The sequence below is a fragment of the Macaca mulatta genome, chromosome 15 (genome assembly GCF_049350105.2).
Source record: "Macaca mulatta isolate MMU2019108-1 chromosome 15, T2T-MMU8v2.0, whole genome shotgun sequence".
NCBI lineage: Eukaryota > Metazoa > Chordata > Mammalia > Primates > Cercopithecidae > Macaca > Macaca mulatta.
In genome coordinates, this window is record NC_133420.1 from 59,034,690 (window position 1) to 59,061,158 (window position 26,469).

The 26,469-nt window shown below is 47.2% G+C and overlaps 1 long non-coding RNA gene across 1 annotated transcript; it reads right to left on the reverse strand.

The window, feature by feature from the left end:
• Positions 1 to 213: 213 nt before the first annotated feature.
• On the reverse strand, positions 214 to 12,625 carry LOC114672752 (uncharacterized). The gene is made up of 3 exons (XR_003723192.2): positions 12,452 to 12,625; positions 8,955 to 10,706; positions 214 to 1,048 (listed from the first exon to the last, which is right to left on the reverse strand). It is a non-coding gene; the product is annotated as an uncharacterized LOC114672752 (long non-coding RNA).
• Positions 12,626 to 26,469: the final 13,844 nt, after the last annotated feature.

Below are 26,469 nucleotides of genomic sequence, written 5' to 3' on the forward strand. Positions count from 1 at the left end.
TTCTTCTAGTATAATCAAACAGTGATCCACTTTCTTGGCCTTCCCCCAAAATCCTTGCTCCCATGGCAAGTTTTTCAGCCTACCTGGTGGAAATTGTTTTGTCCTGATTGGGAGGTATTAAAGAAAAAATATCTACTCCAACACCTTAGTTTTCCAAATCACTTGTCTTTGCTTGTTTCCCAGCAGCATGAAATACTACTCTGGAGAAACAGATTTAGAATCAGTTTCAATTGCCATTTATTGATCACAGGCACTATGCATACAATTTTCATAAATGATCATATTTGATTTTGATTCTCATCAAAATGATTTCTATTCAGCAATGAATAACTGAGGGTCTAATGGGTTAGGAGACTTACTCAATGTACCCTGTTAGTAAGGGGACATAACAGGAACTAGAGCTGGGCTCTGCAGAACTCATGGCCTGGCTCTTTCCACAGTATTCACATTCTCTCCAGGCAGAAGATACGATCTGCCCAAATACTTGCTTTCCAGGCCATCCACTAGCTCTGCTGTATCCTGGGAAACTGCAGGACCAGCCAAGCCCAGGACAGGGCTGCTTGGGGCCAGGGCAGGTAGACTTACCTGGAAGAGCACCAGCCTGGCTATCAGCATATCCACTTTCTTCCCATTTCCTTTTGCAGCCTCCTTCCTTGGTTCACAATGACAGTCCAACTTCTGCCAGTCCTGACTGTCATTCAAGCCTTTTTGCTATTTAAGAATTTTGAGGAAGAAAACCGTCATGTACTCAAAATCCTGGTAATCAGAAGTGTCTGGAGATTTCGAGCTGTTAACATAGAGAGGTGGCAAAAGTATTTTCTAGGACATCCTTATGGGCCTGAATGGCAGCGGGAGTCGACATAGCTGGTGCCTGGGCAGGTTTCCAAAGCACAGGCAAGGTGGAGAGTAGGTGAGGGCTGCAACAAAGGCCCCGACATCTGAAGAGCACTGCACAGTTTGTCAGCGGCTTTCAGCTCCACATTCTCACTTAGTCCTCACAGCAACCCCATGCAATGACTGCTGTCACTCCTTTTCATGGCTGAGGAGACTGTTGGGAGAGGAAAAATGAATTACCCACTGGCAGGCAGGTAAGAGGCAGAGCTGAAACTCTCACGTAGTTCTTCCAACTCCAGGCCCAGCATCTCAGGATTGTACCCAAGTGGCTCTCGCACCAGTATCAGGGCCAATGGCAGGGTCAGCAGAAAATAGCAGAGGGGCTTGAAAACAGATGGGAACATCTGGAAAAGGTAAGGAAGTTGTCTTAGTCACTATAACAAATACCCTAGGCTTGGTAGATGAAATCACAGAAATTTAGTTCTCACGGTCTGGAAGCTGGGAAGTACATGTTGAGTGTGCCAGCATGGTTGGATTCTGGGGAGGGCCCTCGCTTGACATCTCCTTGCTGTGTCTTTACATGGCAGAGAGCAGAGAGAGGAAGAACACTCTTCTGTCTGTCTTCATACGGGCACTAATCCCACCATGAAGGTGCTGTCCTCATCACCTCATTACCTCCCAAAGTCTCCATCTCCAAAAACTATCACACTGGGGATTAGGGTTTCAACATAAATTTGGGAGGAATGCAAAAATTCACTACATAGCAGAAGTATAGAGCACTGGAGCCCCAGTTCATTTAGTGTAATGAATGTCACTATGCTAGGCACTGGGCCTGAACAAGGTCATCCAGATCCTTCCCTAAGAAGTTAGACCAGTGGATAAACAGGCAATTCCAACACAGAGGAACAAGCATTCTGGTGATGGAGGGACATGCAGGCTCTGTTGGTGGGTAGGGGAGGGCACCACACCCAGATGCAGTACTGCACCTCTTGATTCATTTTCCAAATATACAAAAATGACTTGGGGTTTGCAGAAGGAGTGAAAAAAAAAAACTGAAAGGTAGTTGCTGTGGGAGGAGAGATCCAAGAAGGCTTCCCACAATAGGTGGGCAGTCTTCTGGAACTGGGGCCCTGAAGGGTGGGTAGAATCCTGATGTGCAGAGACTTGGAAGAGAAGTATTGTAGCCCAAAGAAACAGCATGGTCCCTGCAGAGGCATGAAAGGGAAGATTCCTGGGGGTAATCACCCACCTTCAGAGCCTGTGTAGGCACCACATAGGGTAGGGTAGCAGGAGACACAGCTGGAAAGCAGACAGGGGTCAAGTCCGGCCTTCCAAGGTTTGGACTTTATCTTACAGGCGGTGGGGAGCTGTCGGGAGCATTTTGAGTGGGGCAGTGACACTGCTGGCTCTGCATTTTGGAAAGGTGGTTTTCAGGGCAGTTTGGATGATGCTGGGGAGTGGCTGACAGGTTGAAGATCAGTCCTGAGGAGCAGGTCGGTGAAACATGATAGGGGCATTAGCATTCAATCCAGGGGTGTGAGCAGCGAGGTGGTCACCCAGGCTGGCTTGAGGAGCAGCATAAGCACACAAGCCCCAATCATATCTGAGGAGAAGTGCAGATCCACCTGGAGGAGCTAGGTTTGCCTTACATCCAGGAGGCAAGCTCAAGGCTAGTGATGAGCCAGAGGGCAGGGGCAGAGCAGATGAAGGGACTCTATGAGAGTGCAGGGCCAGGGTGGGACGCCGGGGGTGGGGGTGGGGGGTTGGGGTGTGAGGGCTATTGCTGGAAAGGGCCACAGGGCCCACACTGAATGTGAGTGTGCATGAGTGCGTGTATGTGTGTTGGGCTGTATGTGTGGACAGCGAAGGATGCATGGACATGTCCCGGGCTGGGAGGAGAGGGCACTGGGTTAAAGGGTGACAGACCAGGAAATAATGAGGGCCCCCAAAGGCCTGGAGGGGAGACACACCGGCAGGAGCAGGTCTTAACACCCACATGGGCACTCAACCCTTTGCCATCTCTGTAGCTGTAGAAAGCAGAGCAGTGAGCTTCCCAGAACAGTTTTGTTCCCTTGGTCATGCATCATACTGGAAGGCAGTGCCTGCAGCATCTCCCAGCTGTCCAGCTCAGGAGTCCAGCCACCGTACCCCATGCACCTACTTAGCACGTGATACCAGACACAGACATGAAAACCCAGTCTTTAAAAAAAAAAAAAAAAAAAAAACTTGAATCAAACTCCTTTCTGGCACTTTCCACTGATTTTCTAGACATTTGTCCTCTGTACTCAGGGCTGAGGAAACCGGCTTGCCTGCAGGCTGGTCGTTCCAGGGGGTTCCTTTGAAAACTTCCTGCAGTGTCCAGGAGCGAGCAGCCTGCTGCACACAATGCCTGCTGAAATCCCACTTGAAAGTGAGCGGCATCGCCGAGACAAGCCTAGATCCTTTTCAGCACAGCGATTCCTTCCTTCCTCCCTTCCTCCCACAGCTCGGCTAGAGTTTTCTGCCCAGAGGAACTCTGTGAGAGCGTTTCAGAGTCATTCGGGCCGCTTGCCCCCAACAGGGCGACGCTGGCTGGCTGACCCCCTTCCTGCTGGGGGGTACTGTACCCACGGCCCGGGGCTTCTCTATTCCTCTCCTCCCCTCCTGCTGCTGACGCACGCTTCCTATAATAAGCCTCTGTTACTTGGAGCAGGGGCGGCTCCGTAGTAAGCCGAAACCGCTACTATATTTACACCCTTTCCACATTTAGACAAAGGCTATTTTTAACAGAAGGTCTATTTGTGGGGGTTGCCCACGTCACACTGTTCACATGCATCTCACCATCCTCAGTCTGTTCTTCTGATTTCACACTTGTACCGGGCCTCTCTCCTTCTCTCTCTCTCCTTCTCTCCATCATTTTTCTTTCGTTTCTTTCTTCCTTTCTCCAATTTCCTTCCTTCCTTTAATCAGATTGAAGTCTTTGGCAGGCTATATTGCCAGAGTCCTTCAGGGGACGGCGAGGCTCTGTCCTCATGGAGCAGAGTGGGCAGTGCGGCCACATGCTGGGCTGTGAACTGTTCTTGGCACCTACTGTGGGGACCAGCAGAGACCCCAGTCCCCAGGGCTCCATATTGGCCCGCTCTGCCTCCAAGTTTTTGTGAGCAGGATGCTGGGACCATGACAGCCTGGCCTTTTCTCCTCATGCCAATCTAGTTTTATTGGTGAGAAGGAAGGGTGGGTGGGTGTGTGTGTGTGTGTGTGTGTGTGTGTGTGTGTGTTGGGGGAGGGGCAGTGAGCAAGGTCAGAGGAAAATAAGCCAATGGGGTCATCATTCATGCAGAACACCTTTTCAACTTAAAAGTTAATTTTATCAGATTTGTCTTAGATGACACAGTTTTTGTTTGGGTGAAAGGAAGTTTCATATTTCCTACACGCATAATCCACTTATGAAAAGGAGGGGGGATGCACGGAGTTAGCACATATTAAGTGCCTGCTGTAGTCAAGCCCTATTGGGCACCAGGGACATCTGGACCCTGAGAACGAAGTGAAGGGGTGGTCCTGCCTGCACCAGGTTTCAGATGACGAGGTTGAGGCCCGCAGAGATCTGGGACTGGCCTAAATTCACTTAGCTGGTAAGTGGCTGTGCTGGGACTTAAATCTATGTGTCTGGCTACAGACTGTGTGCTGGCCCCAAATCTCAGACCTCCCCCGTTGTTACCTTTTCAGCTCTCTAAAAAATCAGCGGTCTTCATTAACACTCTTTCTGTTATTTTCTTTCCCTAGTTCTGCTCCTCTCCTCACCCCCCACCCCAATGAGAAGAGACCTTTCCCACCTCAGAACCCCATCTGCACTTCTTTGGTCTACTTCTTCAGATGATGAGTCATCTGAAACATACACATGTCAGAATCTAAAAAGGACAACAGAAAAGGCCTTGCGGGCACTAAAGGGTCCCAGAGAAACCCCATGTTGTCAAATCTTGCGTTTTTCCCCAGCAGTCAATTTGGATTGTAGCTTCTGAGTGAAATATTGTTACTGCATTTCTGAGAGAGGAGAGCTGAGATTTGAATCCGCCTCAGACTGTGCTGGAAACAGAATACAGAGCCCATCACAGGATGTCCTGCCCTCTGTAGCCTCGTTTCTGAAAGTATCATTAAACATGTGGGAACCAAATGCCCCCTGAGTCCCCATATTCAAGCCTTTAAAATTGCAGATTCTGGTTCAGACATTTCCTAGAGACTCTGATAAGAGATTATTGTCTTCTTGGTGTCCTAGTGTCAGGGGTTCTGAGCCCAGGAGTCTAGCAGCTGTAACATGAGGCCAAGTCACATTCATCTCTAAAATAGAGATAATAACGTCCCTTGCCCACTCACCCACTTCACAATTTACAGAGATGTTGCAGTGAGACAATGCATGTGAGTGTGCTGCTGTGAAAGCTGGCAAACACGACAAGACTGCTAGTCGCTAGTGCTGATGTTTTCATCTTTAGTGAGGATGTGAGAGAGGGCTCAGGAAGGCCAGGTGACATGTACAAGGTCACACAGCAAGTAAGTGGTTGAAATAAAGGCACAATAGCCCTGTGTCCCTCAGCAAGGGGCTGAAAAGAAATTACAGAGCCAGTGGAAAGGCTCGGGTGCTGAGCTTTAGCAACGCTAGGCTGAGCTCAGTCCAGAAATGGGGACACTGATTTGGGACGAATCCCATCACTCTCCCCAGCTGACCCTCCCTGCACCTTGGTCCCAGTGGCTTCTCAGGCTTCTCTGCAGCATGGGTGTCCTGCCTTGGCCAGAGCCGAAATCCCAGAGCGGTGAAAGAGGAGCCAGAGTCACGGGGCTTCTGGTTTCAGGACACACTGGAAAGGTGAGAAGGAAGCTTGTCTTCCCATGGATCTGGGCCAGACCTGGGTGGCGGGGCCTCCCCGCCAGGAGCTGGGACATTCCCTAGGTGCCCGGGCATCCCCGGGTCAGGAGGGCCACCAGCAGTTTTTCAAAGCATTAGCTTGGTCAGAAAATAAATCATTCAGCACTTTGCGGAGACCAAATGCTTTGTCAATGCAGGCAAAACCTGACCCAGAATCTGCAGCTTGGGAAGGCCTTGTGCTCACCTGGCTTAGGGGCCAGTTTGGGGAAAAGAGGCCCCTGCTCTTTGTACCTGCTTACTGGAGGAGTTGATGAGAAAACCTACACACCTTGACCTCCATGACTCTGACCTTCACATCTTGGCCACGCCCTTCTCACCACTACTACCCATCAGCCACCAACCACCAGCCACCAGCCGCCACTCCACCTCTCTACCCCAACCCTCATCAGACTTTCACCTGCTTTCAAGGCTCAGGTGTTGCTCCCTATGTGAAATCTTGTCTGGCCCTCTTTCTCCCAGTCAGGAATGATTTACCCCCGCTCCCTTCTCTGTGCCCTTAGTGTTCTCTGTGAATGTGGTAGCGGTCTCAGACCAGTCTGTGCTGGAGTTATCCTGGCACCCAGCCTACAATCAGAGGAGTCGTGCGGTTCATCCATGGAATTTGAGTCAGGCTTAGTTTTCACCTCTTCTGAGGGTGGAGCAGAGCCTCTGGGCTGGAGAGATACAAACAGTGTAGAAGATGCTATGGTGTCCCACCAGCTCCCCTTTTAAGGACCAATGCACACCCCCTGCCCCCAGCTGCTGAATGCCACCTGTTTGCCTGCTAATGACTCACAGACGCCCCCCTTCTCCAGAGAACGGCTCTCAGAAGACAGAAGCTGCATCTCCACGAGGTTACAACTTTCTCCCCATACCTGCTCCCCAATCACCGCCACCACAGGCAATGACTAAGTGACACAGAAATGCAAAAGGGTAGTCCCCTCCCCTCAGGAAGGGACATCTCTGCAGTATGCTTCAGGCTCCAGAGAGTCAGTCCACTTCTATCCCCTCTCCAAGGATCAGCCCAAGGCTGGCTTTCCCTGAAATCACAGTTTAGGATGAGCAGCCTGAATTTCAGTTTTACACTGAAATTCCCATGTCCCATCAGTTTTGGGCAAATGGGGCTGATTGACTAGCTTAGACTGGGTTACCAGATTTAGCAAATAAAAATACAAGATACCCAGATATATTTGCACTTCAAATAAACAAAGGATACGTTTTGAGTATAAGCAGGCTTCATGCAAGACTTGCAACATACTTATAATGAGAAATTACTCATTGTTCATCTGAAATGCAAATTGACCTGGGCAGCCTATATTTTATCTGGTAGCCCGACCCTTGACCACACCTGTGTTTGTCTCTCTCCCTGCTCCTATCCTGCTTCCTTTCCTCTCTCCCTTGTAGGTTTTTCCTGAAAAGCACTCCCCCAGTAAATCATATGTACCTAAATTCCTGCCTCAGGTTCTGCTTCTAGGGAATCTGACGTAAGACTGTCATTAGTCCCTCTCTGCTGCCTAAGGTGACCAGAGAAGTCCTTTCATTTCCCCTGAACCTTGCAGAACCTTTCTTTTTGTTCAAACTTCACCTGGTCCATCCTGGCTAGAGTGGGGGAAATCATTACACTAATCGTCACCAGCTGAGGTCCTCCAGGTCCTCACAACAGCCCTGAGTGGTGGCTACAATTCTTAGATCCATTTTTAGATGAGAAGACTGAGGCAAGAGAGATGCAATAGCTTACCTGTCCTCACAGAAAGTGGCAGTGCCTCAATACAGAACCATATTTCCTGCCTCTTAGACTCTTGCTTCATCAGTGCCTCTCAGGGAATCCAGGAGAGACACAAGAGCAAGGCTTTAGCTTTGCTGATCCACCCCCACCCCCCAACTCCTGCAGCATTCGGACTTCAAGTTTTTACCTTGTCTCTTGTCACTGGAAGGATGGGGCAATTCTAGGTACGCTCTCTGGGTGACCCAGGGAGCTAGCCACTAACTTCACATTTGTGCAGAACTGGCTTCCCAGAAACCACAGGAAAATGGGGGTATCCAGAAATCCATGTGGCCACAGCCCCCTTTAGGAAGACTCTATTTTCATTCATCTATGACAGAACTAGGTTCGTGGCTTAGGGTCTGAGCCTTGATTTAACCATGAACATGAGAACTAGATTGACCTCTGGGGGATCATCCAGCTATGGCCCAGTGGGATTTGAAGTTTCCATAGACCTGACATTCATGTTAAGTACTTAACCTGGTAGCTGGCACAAGGTAGAGCTCACCTAACAGTGGCTGTAGGTAGTAGTATTTCCCATAAGCAATAGTAATAAGAACATCTGATTCCCCAGATAACACGAGAGTGATAAGAATATGTCCTACAGTGCACTCAACTAAACAGACTTCAGCTCAAAGCCATCCAAAGATGGAATGAGTCGCCTCAGAGGGCAGTGAGCTTTCTGTCATTTCACAGGGAAGAAAAGGGAGGGAATCTGTTTATCTACCTGCCAGTGGGAGATAATTTCCATCCATTATGTCTTTTAATCTAATGCTGAGATGTTCCAGAAAAGGCTGGATGGTGTGCCAGAAAAGGCTTGTGATGGTGTGCCAGCTTCTGAGGGACTGAACAAGAATGATGCAGAGGTCCCCCCTGACCTGAGACTCCAGGAGTCTCTAAAATGCTGACATCCCACATTTATGGTAAGACCAGTGGCCACTCTCATGTCCAGAAATCTGGAATATAGTTCCAGAATAATGTCACAGGCACCAGCCCTATGCTTTTCAGAACTTTCCACACACTCAAACCAATTAGAGACCCAGCTTGTGCCCCTGAGTTGGGGGGTGCAGAGTGGACACTGACCTATGGGCCCTCAAAATCCTCCTGACCCACAAGTTCCCCAGCATAGGAGACTGCACCAGGCCCACTTTCTTCTTGCCTGTCACCACACTGTGCCTCCCCTCTTCTTGAGCAGCTCGGCTCAGCCACGGACTGAGTCAGCCATGCTCAGTTGCCAGCCCTACAGCTGCCCGGCTGAAGGAACTGACTTTCTGCTCCCTCTCCCACAGCTGTCAAAAGGATACCCCAGAGTCCCCATTACACACAAACACATGCGCGCGCACGCACACACACACACGCCCTTATGGAATCTTTGCCCACAATCACAAAATCACAGGGCTGAAAGAGACAGCAAGTACCTAGCAGATTCGTTAAGTCCAGGCCTGTCAAGAAATCCCCTACCAGAAGCCTCTGTCCACACACCTTCACAGTGGAGAGCTCGCCCCCAGCTGGTGTCACCCTTTCCAGCATTGAACTCTCCGGCCATTAGAAGGTGCTTCTCATGTCCAGGCGCCAGGCATCCAGGTATCCAGGTGACTTCTTCTGGCTTCCTCTCATTGGTCCTAGTGTTTTCAGGGATGGCACGAGAGTCCAATCTTGTTGGAAGGTGGTGTACAAAGAGGTGCAGGAAGACACATGGGAGGAAGTAGTGAGAGATGAAGTCAGAGGTAGTGAGAAACGTCAGAGAGAGAATTAGCAGGGATGTGCACAATCTAAAAGGGACCTGTATCCTGCATGCTGACAATTTTTCCGTTATGTTTTTTTTAAAATTCTGTTGCTCTTCAGCTGCATGGAAAACATGTCCACCCCAAATAACTTACTCTCTGAGAACTGCAGAAAAAATGAGAGTATTGTATTACCTATTGCACTGATGAGAAAAGGGTGATCAGGAACGGAGATCAAAACTGTACCACATGGAAAAGAGTTGAAAGAACTGGGTCTCTAGCCAGAAGAAGGGATTTGGCTGGTAAAGTGGTTGCCTCTGACAATCCTTCCTGGGGAAAAAAAGATTGGACCAATTCTAAACAGAATAAAGAATTGGACTTAGGACCAAAGGGTAAACCACCAGAGTGACCGAAAGCTTTCTACTAGACAGAACTGTCTAGCAGTTGTTAAGATAGTGAGAAGTCCCTGTCACTGAAGGTGTCTAAGGCGTGGGTGCACTTGATGTTTTATGTCTGACAGTTCATGACTTTTCTTTTAATGCATATGCACATCACCACCACCACCCCCAGCACACACACACACACACACACACATACACACACAGAAACCTGGCCGTATAAAGCCAGGTGAGGCACACCAGTGTGGGGTGTGCATCTCTCACTTGGCTTAGCTTTGATCCCCCAGAGATTTTCCCATTGCAGACTTGGTTGTCAGCAAGAAATAAAAGCCTTTCCTCTCTCCTTGGGAGGAGCGGAGCAGATTGTCTGGATCTGCTGCGTACTGCCCTGGCTCTGGTCTCAGCACCAAACGCGTTCCTTCTGCTCAGTCTGTTCCCGTTTTGACAATGCAGAGGGGAGAGCTGGAGAAAGTCCCACAGCCTAGAGTCCTGGCATTGGAGGGCGGGGCTTTGCTGTTGGACCGGACAGATCACATTTGCATTCAAGAAAGACTAGGTGGAGCCCCTTGCTCCCAACACAGGCAGAAAGTTTAGCTGGGATTGGCGCCCATCCTCAGGCATCTTTTGAAGAGAAAGTGCTATCTGCTGCTGTCCTTTCAGTGTTTTGTCAAGGGCAGAGCCTGAAAAAGGTTTTCGCAGGAGGAAACTTCTCTAAACCTCTCTAGCATCCTAGAGATTAAAATAAGTTATTTTTTCTCTGCAAAAGAGACAAGGTGCTCTGCTACCTGAGGGTGGAGTACTGGACCCTTCGTGTGATTAAGATCCAGAAAATATGCTTTTTGCCTACAGCGTTGTATGTCCCATTACCAGCCAGTAGTGATCCATGAAGCAATGTTACTCAAGGAGGATTCACTAAGCACCCACTCTGTGCTAGGCCATGCCTCCCAGGCACTGGGGAGCAGAGGTGAGAAAGATCCAGGATTTACCTTCAAGAAGCTTATAGTCCAGTGGGGGTGACTATCCCAAGCAAAAAAATAAAATCCATGCACTCAGGGCTCCAGGAGAACTTTGCTGTGAGTGCACTAGCTGTCTGGGAGCATCTGGGACGGCATCTGCAAGGAAGGGATGCTTGGGATGAGTTTTCAAGGACACACAGGATTTTATGAAGTGGTAAAGGGCAGCAGTGGGAAGGGATCTTGCATGCAAAGTTCTGGGAAAGATGTGGAAAAGCTTTGTTTATTTAAGGAACTATGAGAACTTTGACATGACCAGAGGAGCTACCATGCAGGCAGAGAAGTGCAAAGGATGAATCTAGAGCAGAGGTTTTAACCAGGGACAATTTTGTACCCCAGGGACACTTGTTTGTCACAAAGAGAGGAACAGCAGTGCTACGGGCATCTACAGGGTAGAGGCCAGGAATGCTGCTAAACATCCTACCATACCACCGTGTGGACAGTCCCCACAACACCGTGATCTGGTCCACAATGTCAATACTGCTGAGACAGAGAAACCCTGAGCATGGTAGGGTGTTTAGGAGTATCCCTGGCCTCTCTACCCACTACAGAGAAGGAGCAGCCACACCACGAAAAAATGGAGCTCTGTTAGGGGCACTGTGCTTTCTGAGGGTCACACAGAGAAGGCATCCAGGGGAAGGAAGCCAGGGGAGTGCTGAGCTTTCAGATTCTGCAACCTGTAGTCCTCCATACCTGTGTTTCAGCTAGCCCTCCCAGCTTTATTTTCTGTACATATCTGATAAGCCTACATCCAGTATCTGCCTCCAAATTGTTGACAAAAATATTAAATAGAAAAATTTCAGGGCAAATAATGACTTAGATTCATATAAAGCTATTCAGTTTATGGGGCATTTTGCATCCTTCATCTCATTTATATTCATTTTACAAAACAGAAAAATGAAGCTGGGAGATGTTCTGCAATCTAGGAGTTATTTAACTATAACACATTCAGCTCCCATCTCTTCTCCTAGGGTGGTCCCTGAGTGCTCCAAGGACCCCTGCATCTGGCCACAGGGGATGCTGGGAGTATCCTCCATCCTGGCCTAAAAGGGCTCCCTTTCAGCTTCCTGGATTTATATCTTGTGTGAGTGGCTAAGGGCAGGTTCCCTGGTCTCCCTCTGCCCCTAGCTGCGACACTCACATACCGTTCTGACTACAGGGGACTCTCTCCCTCCCTGAGGCTGAGTTGGTAAGAGGACCTCTCATGGATAGCAGGCAGGGACAGCTGCTCAGCTCATGTTCTCTGGCCAAGAAGCATTACTGACCCTGTGATTTGGCCCTTCATCCAAACTGGCAGATGGGTACAGGTGCCTTGCCGTGATGCTGCTTCCCCTCGACCAAGCATGCCTGACCATTAAATCACCCAGTGGAGGACAGCACCAGTCAGCTGAGGGGTGGGCTCTTTCCAAGTGGAACCCCAAAATACTGCTAATCTGAAATGTCACTGTTCTCAGGGACAGCACGAACGAACCACGCCAAGTCACACACTGCAGAAACACTCTCAATAATCAACACTAGGTGTTCTAACAGTTTGTTCAAGCCTGTTCATCTGTGGTTTAGAAGTTTATAACATGACAATCTTTTACCCTAATAGCTTTCTGGGAACTGATTGCCCATATTCCCCATATTCCCAAAGCCATCGCCAGCTCCCAGCTTTATCATTCAGGAAAAAGAGCAAGCGCCTCCCCTTCATCCTCCTTATCTCCCACAATCACTAAGTACAAGCCCAAGGAGAAGAATCAAGGGCAGTGAACCTTCATCAAACAATAAAATCCTGCCTGGTGCCAGGCCTACCTGTGCCATCCAAGCACTGCCTGCCCTGTCCCTCCATTAAAACATCTTACCCTCGCGGCTGGTGGCTCCCGGGGCACTGTCCTTTCCATGTCTCCTCCTCCCATCAGCACAGCCCAGTGGCTCTCTCCTGCTGCTCTGGCTCCATCCCTCTCCAATAACATTGCTCCTTCTCTGGCAGCGTCCAGCCACTTTGTCACAAGCTACGTCTGTGGAGAGCACCGACCCTGGCTGCAGGATGAGACAGATAAGAGGATAAGAGGGGGCAGGAGCAGACAAAGAAGGTGGCAAGACAGAGTAGGCGAGAGAAAGTGGTGGCTAAGTCTAGGGTGCTGATTATGGAGTTAAGGGAAAAGGAGGCATGAAAGCTGAGCTCGTGTTGAAAAGAATGTCAAAGGGAGCTCAAGCACTGGGTGGGGTGAGGGCAGAAGAGAGGTCCTTTCCAACCCTGGGGCCTTTAAGCAGTACGAGGGCTCCCCTGGCTTGGAGCCACGCCATGCCTCTGATCCTAGGGAGTAAGAATGTCTTTTGGGGGATGCAGGGCAATGGCACCCATTTCTCCATGAGCCACGTGCTTGCATCTTCCAATGGGATACTCTCCAGGGTCATCTGGGTCCTCTTGTCTTGTGCTTGTTCATCACCTGAGCATGATTCTCGCCTGCTCAGCAGGGCGGTAGGGGGTCGTGAGCTCACAGCCCAGAAGCTTGACCCCTGTGGGGCCTCGGCATCAGTCCCTGGGACTCTGTGGCAGTGAGGCAGCCACATGGTGTCAAGTGGCTGCTCTGTGTGAGGGGATTTCTAAAAATACATCTGTCCTGCTGCTCACAGGGCTCACGAGTGCCAGGCAGACGGGACAGGCATGTGCAACCTGCTCCCTCCTCACTGTCCCCACCACCTCCCTTCTAGTTCGGGTTGCCGCCTCTTCTCACCCAGACTATTCCACCAGCCACCTGCCTGCTCTCCCTCTCCCCATGGCCCACCAGGTATTATACTTACTGAAAACACAGAATCCTGTTGGGAGACCACACCTCAGCTAAAGCCTATTCTCTCATTCATTCGCTCACTCATTCATTCAATCCTCAGCATGCACATTTACATTTAACATGCCAATGTGGCATGCTTTTTCGACGCCAGGCTTGTGGCAGATGCTACAGATTGGATGAGTGAAGCCAGACACAAAAGGATGTAGTGTATGAATCCATGTGTGCAATGCTCAGGAATAGGCAGATCTAATCTGCAGCAATGGAAGTCACAAGACTGACGACTTCTTGGAGGTGGCACGTAGCTATTGACTGAGGAAGGGCAAGGTGGACTCTCTGGGGTCTGGCTGCTCTATATTGTGATCTGAGTGATGGTCTCAAGGGTGTAACAAATTGAAAATGTACTGAGCTGCACACTTGAGAACTGTGCCTTTTACTATAGTATGTTAGAACTTGATAATTTTTTAAATGTATATAAAACATAATTCTGGTTTTGCTTTTTGGAGCTATACACATATCCATGACTCAAGAATCGAGGAGAAAACTATCAATACTCTAACAGTGCTTGTCTCTGACTGGTAAGATTATGGTAAACTTAATTTCCTTGTTGATACTTTTCTGGCTTTCCCAAATATTCTACACTGAATAGATCTTGCTTAAGTAATGAGAGTAAATATATTAAATGTTATTTTAAAAGTAAAAACCCTCGAGGTGAGACAATCAGCAAGCACGAGGCAGGTGGCTGTCTTCCCAGAGGGGCCAAGCCCACTCACGAGCTTTTGTCCTCTTAGGCAGCAAGGACACCGGCTTAGAGTCATGCTCCAGGTCTGTGAGATTTCAGTGCAGCTAAATAAAGCTCTTGGCCCGCTGTGGGTGGTGAGGTGGGGCTGCCGGTGGAACCCTCGGGGTTTTCCTCTCATTCCTGAGGGGAAGGAGGTTCCAGGGCTTTCAGAGCCTTGCCAGGCCCATTCTCACCCTGGCAGCTGTTTAGACTAGCCTGACTCAGAGTCCCGTGCAGTTCTAACCTCTTAGGCTTGGGACTGTGAGCCCCAGCCTGCCTGGAGTTCTCTCTTACGGAGGGGGGATAATTTCAGGACCCCTACCACATCCCTTCAGCAGGAAGGACCTGCCAGTGTATGCAGTTTGGGGGCACAGAAAGATAAAGTGAGCTGATGGTGCAAGTGAAAAAAAAATACATACATATATATATATATATATAGAACCCTGGAAACTCTAAGGAAGGAAGAAAATGGAACATGGAAGAATCACTCTGGGCCTTGGTTTTCCACCAGGAAATGGGGCTGTTGTGAGATTACCACATGAATAGCATGTAGAAAATGCTGGAATGGGGGCTCATTTTGTGTTCTGGTTTTGGTGACGCTTTGGGACATGAAGACCGGCTGCATAGCTGGCATGCTGGCCTCCTGCTCCAATTCCAGTGCCCTGCTCTCTTACTCTCTTGGCTACCACAGCCCGGACACGGCAGGGACAGGATAGATTTTTCCGTATGTGTGTCCGAAGCCTGATTTCTGCATTGCCAAACTATTGTGGTCATGTGATGAGGATCAGCTTGTGATTCACAAATGTATTTTGTATTTCTAACTTGGATCCTAAAAACACTTCCCTCTTCCCTCCCACCTCCTTCTCCTCTGCCCACAACACGAAGGCTCCCACAGAGATGTCATGTGAAGGCTTCTCAGGCTGAGCCAAGGCAAGAGCCAGTGGCCAGCTCTGCCCTGTGACACACACAGCCTCCAGGAGTCACATGGTCTCCATCTGCCACCACCTGCCCTCTGTCCCCGGTCTGCTGCCCTCTCCCTGGCAGGCTTCCTGAGCTAATGCTTCCCTCCAGGCCGCAGAGTAGCAGACAGTGGGACTGACGGACAGAGGGTACAGGGCCAACAGGCTTGGACAGTTCTCTTCCCAGCTGACCTTGGGGTGGGAACCCAACCGGGAGGCTCCTGGACACTACATGGTGTGCCCTGTGGGAGACGAGGTGCCTTACTGACCCGATCCAGAGGTAGACAGAGCTGTTGGCAGCTGCTTCCCCACAGTCAGCCCCAGCTCCACGAGCAGGGAGCCTGAGCCACAGGTGCTGAAATAAGGCAGTGCAGGGAGCCAATGGCAGCATCCAGTGTGCTTCATGGAAAGGCTGGAAGCAGGACTTTGCCAGGCCTTGGAGAGAGGGAAGAGGACAAATACAGGAGGCGTCATCTGTGTACATATTCACAAAAAAAGACAAACAAATCAGGGGTTCTCAATCAGGAGCTGTTTTGCCACCCAGGGGACATTTGGTAACATTTGAAGACATTGTTGATTGTGGAAACTGGGGAAGCGCTGCTGGAATCTAGTGAATAGAGGCTAAGGATGCTGTTGCTGAACAGCCTCTGATGCACAGGACAGCCCCCACTCCCGACAAAGAATAATCCAGCCTCAAATGATAGCGTTGCTGTTGAGAAACCCTGATCTAGACAGAAAGCGACCTTGCTAGGGAAGGTTTGAGCAGGACCCCATGAATAAACCCACCAGAGTGAGCTGCAGCTGTGAGTTCCAAGCTTGGAACCCTCTATGCCTATTTAGTGCCCTCAAATTTGAGCCCACACCCTTGGGCATAGGCACTAAGACTTCCTTTCATGATCTAGCCCTGGCTTACCCTTCAGCCGCATCTCCCACTGAGCTTTGGTTACACCAGACCATCAACATCCCAGATACTCCAAGGTCCTTGCCCTTGAGGAAGGAGATTCCATACCCTGTCTGGAATGCTCTCCTTCCACTTCTGTCTGAGAGATACTCACTCCCCGCTCCTTGTTCTGAGTCCAGCTGTGGCATATTTGAGAAGCCTTCTTTCGTTGTTATCCTGCATCTTCCTTGTTCCTGGGGTAACACACAGCCCCTCTTCCATAGAACATCACACAGGACAGATGCTGGGATGGCTGACTTGTGTATCTGTCTCTCCCACCAGACTGCGGGTTCCCTCAACAGGGTGAACATGAACAGTAGAAGCCACCAGTTTCTCCTGATAGTGTGTAGATGGGCAGATCTGGCCTCAATGGCAGAAGATACTTGGGGAACTGGAGAAAGTACAGAGGGAGATGTGAAGTTAACTGGGTCATCAAAAGAAGATGGGTGTACCACAACTTGTTTCTCCACCTGCTGCCCATGAACACTTGGATGGTTTCAGGTTTTGGGCTACTACAAACAAAGTTGTCATGAACATGTGCATACAAATCTTTGTGTAGACATATGTTTTTATTTTTCTTGGGTTAAATGCCTAGTAGTTGAATGGCTGGGTCATATGATCAATTTATGTTTAACTTTTTAAGAAACTACCAAACTTTTTTCCAAAGTCATTGTGCCATTTCACACTCCCACCAGCCATGTACAAGAGTTCTGGTTCCTCTGTATCTTCACCAACACTAGGTTCGGTCCATCTTTTTAATTCTAGCCATTTTAGTGGGTATGTAGTGGTATCTTAATATGGTTGTAATTTGTATTTCCCTAGTGACTGATGATGTTGAGCATCTTTTCCTGTGCTTATTTACCATTCATATATTTTCATTGGTAAAATATATATTCAAAGACAGAGTTTTGAAAATTATGAACATGGTCTTTGGAATCCATCAGACCTAGTTTCACTTTCTAGCTTGACCATTTACTGTGAAATTTAGGATAAGTGGCTTATCCTCACTGAACTTCATCTTCCTCTTGTGTAAAATGAGGATAAAAGAACCCAATAAGGTTAGAGTGAGGATCAAATACTAAATGCCTTTAAAGTACTTAACCCAAGGCCTAGCATATAAAACATAATGAACGTTATTAATAATTATTATAACATTCTCCCTCGGTCCAATTGGAATTATAACAAGCAAGACCCCTGGCATACCTCAGAAACTAATCTCTGCAGGAATTAAATGGTGTTTTATTTCCAGTACAGTAGATACACATAAATTTTTTTATCCTTAGGTATTGGAAATATGGAATTTCGTACCAGTCTGTTATGTCACAGCAGAAAGAGTCTTTAGAGATATCTAAACCAAGGCCATGCCTTAGCCCAGGTCCTCCAGAAATAAGAGCCTGATGCAAGAATTACAATGCTGGGACTTTATTTGAGAGGTGCAAACCTAGGGTTCTCAGGGTGAGGAAAAAATCAGGAAGGGAGACAGGAAGATTTGGAGGTTGTTGTGCAAGTTTCCGCTACACAAAAAAATTGCCAAAGAGACACAGTAGGTCTCTTGACAGAAGTGCTTGTTCAGCACCCAGAAATTCCCTGGAAGGTTTACAAAGAGCAAGCACACTTCCCAGAAGCCCAAGGAGGGAAAAAGCAGAGGATGCTTGTCAGACATCTTCCCTCCCATGATCAAGATTGACTTCATGGAGAGCAATGTCCGCTCCACTTCTGGGGCGTGTTGTCCAGCACCATGGTGGCCATTCAGGGACACACATCCCCTAGGTGTTCTGGCATTTCACCTAAGCCCAGAAGTCAATGGGCAGCTTCGTGCAGGGGGGAATCAGCCAAGGGAGAAGAAGAAAGTGCACCAGAGTTACATCCTGTCTTAGTCTGGGAACCCCTAGAAGCAGATCCTGAGTCAAAAATTTGAGTGCAAGAGGCTTTGCGGAGGAAGTCTCCAGGAAGCACTGGTAGAGGAAACAGGGAAGAGAGGGAAAGCTGAGAGCGTGGGGGTGCCAATGTACTGTTGTGGGCTCAATCCTATTGGAGACCTCTGGGAGACAGTGAGAAACACGTTTTAGGATTTTCCCACATCGACTTCTACCTCCCCTCCCCCAAGACAAAGGAGGGCCAGTCTCTGGGAATAGGACTCCTTTGGCATATCAGGTACTGCATCTGCCACATCTCGGGCCAGGAAATTTTTTCTTAATTGGCCAGGACTTTTTTAGATTTGTTGGCTGCATGGTTTCTGTTGCAACTAGTCAACTTTGCCCTTGCAGCTCAGCCACAGGCAATATATAAACAAATGAGCAGGGCTGTGTCCCAATACAACGTTAGTCACAAGAACAGGCAGCCAGTTGGCAGGCAGAGTTTTCAGATCCCTGTGCTACAAGTATGATGCAACCCATTTTGCGTGCAAAAACTGAGTCCTAGTAGAGAAAGGTAACTGATCATGTAACCAGCCGCAGGCACATCTGCTGACTTTCTGTTCAATATTTTATCTACTGTGTCTTGCTACCTCTCTACTGAGGCCTTTGTGTGTGTGTTTAAAGAATCGGCAACCAGAATTCTCCCAGAAAGTATGTGGTTAGCCCACATTTTTTAAACGGTGGTGGTTTGTTTCCTGTTGGTGGCTAGAGAGGCTCCAGGGCCTGAAGCTTTGCAGGCTCCAAGAATGGCTCCAGACAGCTGTCTCCCTGAGCATCACTGAGTGGGGCTGCTTTGGAAGCCTCCCCCGTGCCAGCCTCTTCCACCAGACTCTGCCTCTGCTGCCTTGGCAGAGTGTCTCCAGCAGTGGCCACAAAGCACAGAATGAAAAAGCAGTTAGAGCACTGGATCCTGTAAAACTCTAAAAATATCCAGGAATGTGTGCACATATGTGGCCCTTCTGTGATCAAAACATCTGGGAAGAAGATCAAATGTTCCTGCTTTAATTTGCCTAAAATTCTGCGAAGACTTGGAAAGGGAAAGGATGTTGAAAGTCATTGACTTTAAGGGGGTGAGGTGGAGGGAGGGAAAGACGTCACAAGGTTTTGTTTTTTTAAGGCAAAGTAAGTTATGCGTATGCAGAATTCTCCCCTGGGGTGAGTCCTGGACCTTGATTTCTTTGGGATTCTGGGGATTGTTTCTTATAACGGGGGCGGAAAGTTCATTGGCTACAGGCTTGAATTCCTGATTTGAATGCCTTTGTTTAAAGGAAGATCAAAATGCCAAGACCCTCAATCAAATATTAGGAGCCATGATAGTGTAACAAATCACTAAATGTCAAATTTGAAGAAGGCCTGGTATAAGCCAGGCATTTTTCAGGTGCGGAAATCAAGACCCAAAGGGAGAGCTTTCCTGGATATCCCTTCTGACTCTCAAACCACTGGTGCATTGTGAAGAAGAGTTGGAGCAGAGTTCCAGTCCTGGTTCTGCTACTTCTAAACCATCTGACCTCATCTGTACACGGATGATACTGAATAGTTTTGTCTGTAAGAAGCCAGGTTGGAAACCTCTGGATCTCGTGTAGCTGCTTGCTGTGGCCCTGTAGCAGGGTGACCAAAGGCAGGCAGATGCCCACTGTCTTCATTACTTTTCATTGTTCCAAACTGTAATCAAGTGCCCTAGTCATTTGGGCTGGCTGATGCCAGCCTGGAATTCCATTTGTTTCCTGGCTTGAATCCTTGGCCAGAAAGTGGTTAACTGTCCTCTAGAGTTCCCTTTCTTCAAGCTACACCCTAACTCTGGGCCAGAGAAGGCAAGCCACTCCCTCAAGCTTAGGCTGCAATGAACGCAACTGCCCATGCACCCACCTGTGCCACTCTTGGCCATGCACCTGCCTGTGCCACTCTTCAGTCCCAGTGGCCTTTGGAGAGTAAATAGTGACTACATGGGAGATGAGACGAAAGCCCAGACTGGGATTCCCAAAAGAGAATATACACGAGGAGGAAGATCTAAGTAGCACCTGCTACTCAGGCACCAGAACTTCTCAACCTGCTTCCATCATGGAGAACAGTAATCCAAGCGGGACCTTGACTTGATCTCCACCCGCGGTGGTGCCTAGTGCACCCTCTAGAGGCCAATCTTTCTATTCCTCTCCAGTTATTCCAATGGGCTCAAAGACCAGGCCCACCAGGGGCACAGCTGTCACTCTCAAGTGACAAAATCATGAATTATCAGGATAGCCCTAGTAGTATCTTGGCAACACTGTTTCTTAGTCCTTTCCACTGTTGCCACTCGGTCCCACATGGGATCATCCAGATGGGAGGTCCACACACCCAAGGTCTTTATGAATGCCTCTTTCATGCTGCAGTACACTGTCTACACTTAGCTAAAAAGTCACGTTCAGTACACTGTCTACACTTAGCTAAAAAGTCACGTTCTCTCGTATTAACCATGTGGCTAACAAGCCAGAGACTACATAATGAACATCCAAGAGCAATGGACTATTATTGTAATTGCAACACTCCAATTTGCCACCACTCTATTAAGTTATCATTGCCTATCCTCTCCTATTTTAATCAGTTCACAGAAACATTAAATAAATATACCTCCTTTGCCACCGAGAGAAAAATCTCAAAGTATGCAAAATCTTTCAACAATTATCCCTTGTTTATTTTTATTTCACTTGGTCCCAGCTGTAAGAGCTGTAGGAGCCTAGATGGAAGCTGGGTCTCTTCCTCAGTAGCTGAAGACAGACTGGAACCATCCTCTGTTGACCTCCCAAGTTGGGTCCATCTAATGCTCACTCTCTCATGTGTCCTGCTTTCCCAAAGTTCCAAAGAGTCAACAAGACAAACTGTTGTGCCAAGACTCACTTGCAGCATCTGGAAAACAAACTAATCTCCAAGCTGAATGCCAACCACATATGCCCACTTCCAGGAGATAATGAGCTGGGGTTAAATAAGATTAAGACACCTCCATAGAGCCCATCTCTGGGGATTGACAGCATCCAAATGGCAGGGATCGGCTTCAGTTTATCTCCATTTCTAGGGCTATCTTGTTTTACATGTTGGTTGGTCACATGTTATAACTTTTTTTTTAAAAGCACCCCCTGGTTTCTTTTTCTTAATTTGGGAAGTAGGGAAATGGAATCAGAGAGATACTTGGCCTGCTCCTAGTCTAGGTATCATCAGGCTAGAGGGGAAAAGTGAAGTCACGTCGATATGGAGATATGCTTGTGATTTCTATATTCTGTAAGTATGGGACTGATACCAGGTGCTCCTTAGAGATAGTGTTGACTAACGTGGCCTTACACCCACATTTGCTCAGGAAAGTCCCAGTCTGTTGTCCTGACTTCCTGTCTGGTTTAGCATTCATCCAGGATATACGTTATTTTTACTCCTCAGGGGGTTACTTCCTCTGCCATACACACTGTAGGCACCTGTCTGGTGAACTTGTTTGTATAAAGTATCTGAGCATATTTCCAGATGGAAGTTAGAACAGGTGAGACTATGTGGCTAATTAACATGGAAACCGTGAGGAAAATGCTGAGCTTCCCATTCATTGGCTTCACATCTAGACATAAGAGAAAAGGAAAAGATTAAAGTCCAAATGAAGAAGTGAGGAACACTTCTCTGATTCTCTTGATTTTTCTGTACCAAGGATAACACCCACATCCCTGAGTTAAAGAGAGAAGGTCAAACTATGAGGGTGTGTTGGCTGCAGGCTCCAACCTCTGGAGAGGAAAGCTAAAATACCTTTTTAAACAATCTGCTCATAAGCAGGAACTTTCTGACATGGGTGATGAGCACTGCTCTACCGGGGTGCTAAGATAATAATGGTAAATGGATTTCAAACACTCTCCAATTCCAATTATCTAATACAGACGCTTAGTGCACCATGTTGAGAAAGAATCTAAGTTTGGCAAGAATGAGAGCCCTCAGTGATGTGGGATATTGACTATGGTTCCGGAGCAGAAAGCGTCTGCACACGTCTCGGTAATTTACCATTTCTATGCTAACAAAAAGAATTTCAGTGGGTGGAACAAAAAACTTTTAAAATTCCTCTTTCTACATGGCATGCCCTACTGGATGCTTTTTCCTTTTGGGACTGATTATGTCTGTAACTGTAGTTGGCTAACAAGGGCCTGAGGCGATATTCTAACTTATAAAGTCCCACTCTTCCACCATAATTTTCTAAGCGAGAGGGTAGGGTAGGAGATTTAAGCCTGCTCTACCAGATCTCAGGATAATGCTTTCTTTCCCTTTTATGCTCTTTTCCTTGGGAGTGTTCTTCCTTAATTCTGCTCATGGAGATGATAGCTCCTACAATGAGCTAGGATGACTTTTAGTGATGGACTTGATTAATCTAGGGGCACAAATTTGGACCCTACAGTTTGGGTATAGTCTAGCCTATCTCACCAGGGTGAGAAGATGTGGTGCGAAAGCTTTCTCTGTAGTAACATTTTCCCTCTGACTGGCTTTGTTGATCTGTGCCCTGCTCATTGAAATAGCAGGACTGGTGCCAGACAAGGTGGGAAGCTGATGGACTTGTGGATTTGAGATCTCAGCAAAACATCTTGTCATTTCGGCACAACCACCAATAATATATATTTTCCTGCAGCTGTGAGGATTAAAGACATTGTATAGAAAGAGGCTAGGACTCAGGCTACTGTTATACAGTTAGCTATTACTATTATCATCACAATAACAACAATGTCACTCAACGACCAAATTGTCACCATCTGATTTTTGGCCAAAGTAATACATACTGTGGTGACTACAAGGTAATTCTCTTGAGAAGATAGCTGGACTACAACAGGCAGTGCAAATCTCCTCTGAAGACCCATTAGTAAGAAATTCAATACAAATACCATCCTATATTCCATTGCTCAAATGAAGTGTTGAACATAATGGGAAGTTTGATGTCAGCTACTCTGCTTCCCAAGGTTTGTACCTTGAGAGGTTTTCATAATGTCTTTCTTTTTTATTTATTTATTTATTTATTTATTTATTTATTTTTATTATTATACTTTAAGTTCTAGGGTACATGTGCATAACGTGCAGGTTTGTTACATATGTATACTTGTGCCATGTTGGTGTGCTGCACCCATCAACTCGTCAGCACCCATCAACTCGTCATTTACATCAGGTATAACTCCCAATGCAATCCCTCCCCCCTCCCCCCAAAAATGCTGGAAGTCCAAGGCGAGCTTCCTCAGATCATGCTTGCTCATTGGTGGGTTGGGTGTGAGATGTGCAGACACTCCAGATGTGGTGTACCAAGCCATTAGGAAACCTTGAGGCCCTTCAGCAAGCTGGCTCCAGGAGCACTAGAAGCCAGGTGGAGGGTCTGTATACTGAGTCCTTCCATGAACCTGTTCATCATGCCATTGCTATGGGACAGCATGGATGGGACAACTCTTAGGAGGGAACTGGCTTATATTATTTAAAATAACTATAAAGACAGAATTTGTAGATTTTGGTTAAGTTATAAAGTTTATATGTTGCCTATTCATAGGGAAGAGAAAAGGCTCCACGTGGGAGTATGTGCACTTTTAAAACAGGCCAATAAAGATGCTGGAGGCCCTGTTCTCCAAGGAAAACTGGTGAATACGAAAGCTGGTAGCACTGGGCAGGCCCTGGCTGTATAAACAAATGTTGGACCAAAGATGCTAAAGGGCTCCTGCTTTTACAAGGAGAAGAGGAACTGAGAAACAGAAGGCCCAAAAGGACCAATGATGCATCTGGTAGTTGACAAAGGAGGCCAAGAATGGACAGTGTGAGCCCAAATGTGCACTCTGTGGGTTCAAGGATAATCTATGTGAGCTCAAGGGTATACAATATCAATGTCTGCTATCTGAGAGGTTCTAAGTTTGAGAGGTGATATAAAAATGGGATCTGGGGCTGTGCCCAGTGGCTCACATCTGTAATCCCAGCACTTTGAGAGGCCAAAGCAGGTGGATCATTTGAGGCTAGGCAAAACGTGGCAAAACCCTGTCTCTACTAAAAATACAAAAATGAGCCTGGCGTGGTAGCACATGCCTATAATCCCAGCTACTCAGGAGGCTGAGGCACAAGAATCACTTGAACCCAGGAGGCAGAAGTTGCAATAAGCCAAGATCTCACCACTGCACTTCAACCTGGGAAGCAGAATGAAAAAAGGGATTTGAGGCAGGGGAGCCAGGTATACTCTAAATTCTACCTGGGTCCACCCACCTTCTTTCTCATGAGGCACCCAAGGGAAATACAAAGGCTCAAAAGTACCAAAATAAGACATTATTAGCTGAGGCTTTAATACTAAGATCTATTATAGAATTCCAATAAACTAGGTTAAAGCATGTTGAGGGCTTCCTTTTCCTGGTCAGAACAAGTTGTATAAGTAGTTAATGTTCCACTGTATTCAGGAAACCATTCCATCTGGGGCAGAAGTGCCCGGGGCTACTGGTGTCTGTGTGTGTCTTGGCTGTCCCTCTCCCAGGATCCTTCCCACTCTGGCTTCACCCAGCATCCAGTCCTCTCAATGTCTGCTGTCTGACAGGTCCTAAGTTTGAGAGGTGATATAAAATGTCCAAAAAAGGGTCCAAGGATGTCTCAGAAACCACAAGACTATAAGGAAGAAACTGAAGGAAGGAAGAAACTGAAGGAAGGAAGGTTTTAGTGCAGCTGAGGGAGGACTTTCTAATGGCCAGATCTCCAGGATGGAAGAGCTGCCTCTGAAGATCATGAGCTCTCTGTCTCTGGCAGGACAACTTTGGTTGGAAATGCTGTAGAAGGTTTACAGCCTCAAAAGAGAATAGACCTATTAGATCCTTTTCCATCTTAAAAAGCTATGATTCTTAGTCATTTCACCACTCCTGGCTTCAATTTCCTGATCTTTACAAGGACCCTTGAAACCCTTTTCTGCTCTGTGGTAATGGTAGACCCTTAGTAATGTTGCCACATATTCTGGTGCATCATAGGTGAAGAGGACTAGAATTAAAAAAACAATGAATAAACACATGTATTATTCTTACTGGTGCTTTACTTTAAGGAAAACCACTGGATTAACTGGTGAGGGGACATTGCAGGAGGGAATGAAATGGTAGCTCTGTATTGTCAATATTGGAGGTAAGATGCATATATCTTCCATTCTGCCTAATGTTTTATCAGTTCATGCTTTTCCCTTCAGAAATTGTGTGCCTGCACTTAGTATATAATCCAATTTCTCAACCAGCTTTAGGAGATGCCAAATATTTAATGACACCCCACCTAGAAACAATAAATACATTTGAATCAGTCTTAGACTCCTGGGGAAAGGGATGCTGAAAATTTGATGAAAGGGATTAATAAATTATAACCAGGCTATTAAGATGTGAATCACTAAAGGCTCCTGACACTCTTTTCCTCTCTCTAATTAGAATTAGGAAACAAATAAACAGACTCACCTCCTGGTACTCAGAATTCTGCCCCCACCTTTCTGAGGCCACTTTGTTGGTCTAGTTCATAGACTTTCATTTAGATATTAAGATGGCCTTTACTGACCAGCAATAAGGTTCTGAAAATCAATTCAGAGGTAGTGCATTGGCTCTCTAGGCCAGATGCTATGACTGTATTGATGAGATGCCATTCACACAGCTGGGGAAGGGGAATGTCAATTTGTGAGCCATAGGGTATCTTCCCAATCAAAGTGCTCCTGCTGATGGATTTCAGGGCCTGCTTTAAGCTATCACAGACCCAAGCTTCATGGAAGGAAGCATAGAGATTTTCTCATCCCATCTCTTTATTTGTAGACAGAAACTGAGGCCACAGGAGAGGAAGCAAGTTACCCAAAGTCATGCAACCTTTAATAACTAAGCTCACACAAGAGCCTGGATCTCCTGACCCCTGGACCACTATTATTTCTACACCTATTATGGGGGCCCAAATTCAACAGCTTTGTATTTTAATGTTCAATCATTACATCAATGTTCTCTAATACAGACATCAGAGCCAACTACTGGCGTTGGGAGACAATTCCATCACCTCTTGAATACAAGATGTAGACTTCTGATGTCATCCTCATTCAGTTTGGGTGCAGAAACTGACTCTCTCATTCATCTTTATATCCCAGAGCCTGGAACAATGCCAGTATTGAGGAGTCTTGGGGCAGAGGGAGCAGGGATTATTTAAATGAATGAATCATGAGAATTTATCTAAGTTCAGAACTTTTTTTTTCAGTGCATAGTGACTCAAAGCAAATCATGGAAAAATGCATTTTCCTCCAAATAATTCCTAAGTTCTGCTTCAACTTGATTTTCAGCAAACATTTGTTCAGGTCTACTACATTCTAGGTACTAGATATAAAGAAATAAAACGCAGCCCTATCCTCAGAAGCTCATGATCTAGTAAGAGAAACAGATGTCCTGGTGGTTACAATCCAGGGTGAGGGTATGCATGATAGACGTATATCAGAAGAGGGACACACAGACCAGAGGCAGGGGCACAGGTGACAGCTGAGCTGAATGTTGAAGTCAATTGCG